Source organism: Protobothrops mucrosquamatus, unplaced genomic scaffold (assembly GCF_001527695.2).
Source record: "Protobothrops mucrosquamatus isolate PMUCROS unplaced genomic scaffold, P.Mucros_1.0 scaffold_174, whole genome shotgun sequence".
NCBI lineage: Eukaryota > Metazoa > Chordata > Lepidosauria > Squamata > Viperidae > Protobothrops > Protobothrops mucrosquamatus.
Window position 1 is genome coordinate 492,219 of NW_015386250.1, and position 3,921 is coordinate 496,139.

A 3,921-nucleotide genomic window follows, 5' to 3' on the forward strand; every position below is an offset into this window, starting at 1 on the left:
CATAACAACTCAGTAGGGTGTCAGTCATTGCTCTGTCACCCAGAGGTTTTTTTCCCCCACAGCAGTAACTTTGGGAAAATATGCTCAATGCTTCTTGCCACTCACAATTTCTTTCTTTCTTCTTTCTTCTTTCTCCTTCCTTCCTTCCTTCCTTCCTTCCTTCCTTCCTTCCTTCCTTCCTTCCTTCCTTCCTTCCTTCCTTCCTTCCTTCCTGTTTAAGATTGTGATGGAAATTACTGATTAAGTAAGGATAAAAAAATCAAGGATCCCAAACTAGCAGGATCAACAACTAATGTACGTGGAATATTGTGACCACTGGATGCTAATGAATTTGTAAATGGTTTTGTTTCATGAAGGTAGGGGAAATGAAATATTTGCAATTCATTCATAGCCAGGAAGTTTGATTTGCTGTATGATGCTGAATCAAAATACAAAACCTGCTGTTCAATTTTATGTTTCCTTGGGGGCATTTTAGACTTGTAACCTAATCCAGCATAGTGACCAAGTGTAGCGTGTTGGCATAGGCTTGGCTGATTAGTTACGCACCCTGAGTGACATCAGGTGTGGGAGATTGAAGCCTCTGAATTGATCAGGAAATCAGCAGAGACAATGAGAGTAATATGAGAACCCAAGAGACAGTTAGGTCATCTCTCCAGGCTAGGGTTATTTATACTGTATCCTGATGGAGAAATGGGCAGAAAAATTTGGTGAGAGGAAAAAATAGCAAGACAATGCGAATGTGAAAGAAAAATATGTGTGTTGAGAAGTGATAACAGCAGGACACAAGGAGTGAAATGGGAGAAGAGGCTAATGTAATCCAGACCTACAAGTGTTAAGGAGAAACAGGGTGACAACTAGTAATCCAGTTGTGATTGTATAAGTGACCCAGATGTGGGAGCCTTGAAGTTCTTACTGCATCTTCCAATTTAACCCAATTTAGTGTCCTCTGCAGATGTTGGACTAAATCTAGTGAATAATCTACATCACGGGTATCAAACTCATGATGTCACATGACGTCTCGCGACATATCGTGACTTTTTCCCCATTGCTGGCAATGGGGTGGGCACGGTTTTGGCATGACACATCTGGCTTGTGAGCCGGCAGTTTGACACCCTGATCTAGATATATCCATCCCCAGATTTTCATTTCTTGGCACGTGAAAGAACAGAAGAACAAAATTTAGTTTTGAACCCAACACTTGTCAAATGGCATTTGCTATTATGTCTTGCTCTTGTTGAAGGATTTTTGCACTCTCACTGTGCTCGTTACACCCCATATTTTGCAGAAGGTTCATGGATGTTGTTGAGTTGAATGAAATCATCTGAGAATTGAAAGGCTCCTTGCTGGATATATCTTATGAACCTGTCGATGTTACATAGAGGCAATCATTTCCAATTTTTTAACTGTGTCAGCAGCCCTGATGTTTGTGAATCCGTTCTTTCTGATCCGTCTCTATGTTTCTAGAAATTCAGAAGAAGTTTTGTTAGGAATTCATGATGCTTTTTATAGGAGGAGTGAATGTAACACTCTTTCCAGTGTTACAAGGATTTTCTCCCACTGGGGAGATTTCTAAATGTCATGAAATTAGATTTGAGGGAGCAAAACAGGTGCAGGCTCACAAGGAAAATGCACAGCTGTGTTGAGCTACAGACACACACTACTCTGTAATTCAAATCATTTTCTCAAAAACAAGCCCTCCTGGAAGAGATTTATTCCCATCTCCACAAAAGACCAGCTGAGGTGTTTGTGATTGATACTTCAGGTAGCAGATGGCAGTAAGGTTTGAGTATCCATATGTGCATGTAAGAATACTTTTCTATTCTTTGATATAGAAAAGTGGCATAAGGGTTAGGCAGAATCCATTTCTCATTGGTATTTTTTCTTATGTAGAAAAATTACTACAATGTATTTTAACACAGGAAGTTGTTAAGAAGTCATCAGTTAGGGTTGGAACCCCTTCAAAAATGCTTTGAAAGAAAGCTTTGGACTTGTGTAGCCCAGCACTTCTACAGCCAGGCTTCTTTCAGACTTCCATCTGAGTCTGAAGGAAAAAAAATAAACTGCTGCTGCTTGTTAACTATAATGATCGGTTTTCTTCAAGCAGCAATTTTCAATGCTGGGGGTCTCAAATTTTGTGATGTATGATTCCTAAAATTAGAAATAAACTTGCACAAACCTGCATGAAATAAAACCCTTAATGATTCCACTGGGGTTACAATTGGGCAAGAAATAAATGTACCCAGTGGCAACTCAAGGGTATATGGCACACCCTAAGCCATTTTCATTTGTTTATTTAACTTATATAGTTGCCCATCTTGCCTGCATGTAACTCTGGGAATCATGCATAGTCACAACAGAAAGAACAATATATCCATTAAAGCAGTTAAAAATAATTAAAAGCTATAATAACAACAAGGATAAGAGGAATGCTGTGGATATAATTTACTTGGACTTCAGTAAGGCATTTGATAAAGTAGGTCACAACCTACTACTTGATAAGATAGAAAAATGTGGGTTAGACAGCATCACCACCAGATGGATCCGTAGCTGGCTGACCGGCCGTACTCAGAGTGTGGTCCTCAATGGAACCGTATCTACATGGAGGGAAGTGTGTAGTGGGGTGCCCCAGGGCTCTGTTCTGGGCCCAGTGCTCTTCAACATCTTCATCAACGATTTGGGCGAGGGGATAGATGGGGAAATCACCAAATTTGCAGATGACACCAAGCTGGCAGGAATAGCCAACACTCCAGAAGACAGGCTTAGGATACAGGAGGATCTGGACAGACTTGAAGACTGGGCGCTATCTAACAAAATGAAATTCAATGTTGAAAAAAGTAAGGTTCTACATTTAGGCAAGAAAAACCAAATGTACAGGTATAGTATAGGGCAGTGATGGCGAACCTTTTAGAGACCGAGTGCCCAAACTGCAACCCAAAACCCACTTGTTTGTCACAAAGTGCCAGGGCTGCATCAGCATTGTGGTGCCCACGGGGTGGGTGGGGTGTGTGGCCTACTGGGTGGGCGTAACTGCAGTGGTCATGGCAGACTGGGTGAGCGTGGCCGGTGCCAGTCCCTTGCCATCTCTGGGGGGCCAATGCCGCTTATTCGCTCACTTCCTGCCCTGTCATTTCCAAACGCCATGTGCTCGCTACTCTGGGGAACTCTGCTGGGGCAACGGCACACGTGCCCACAGACAGGACTCCGAGTGCCGCTTCTGGCACGCGTGCCATGGGTTCGCCACCACTGGTATAGGGGCTACCTCACAGTAGTAACTGTGAGAGAGACCTCGGAGTCCTAGTGGACAATCACTTAAATATGAGCCAGCAGTGTGCTGCAGCTGCCAAAAAGGCCAACACAGTGCTGGGCTGCATTAACAGAGGGATAGAATCAAGATCATGTGAAGTATTAATACCACTTTACAATGCCTTGGTAAGGCCACACTTGGAATACTGCATCCAGTTTTGGTCACCACGATGTAAAAAAGATGTTGAGACTCTAGAAAGAATACAGAGAAGAGCAACAAAGATGATTAGGGGACTGGAGGCTAAAGCATATGAGGAACGGCTGCTGGAATTGGGTATGTCTAGTTTAATGAAGAGAAGGACGAGGGGGGACAAGATAGCAGTATTCCAATATCTCAGGGGCTGCCACAAAGAAGAGGGAGTCAAGCTATTTTCCAAGGCACCTGAAGGCAGGACAAGGAGCAACGGGTGGAAACTAACCAAAGAGAGAAGCAACCTAGAACTAAGGAGAAACTTCCTGACAGTGAGAACAATTAACCAGTGGAACAACCTGCCTCCAGAAGTGGTGAATGCTCCAACACTGGAAGTTTTTAAGAAGAGACTGGACAGCCATTTGTCTGAAATGGTATAGGGTTTCCTGCCTGAGCAGGGGGTTGGACTAGATGACCTCCAAGGTCCC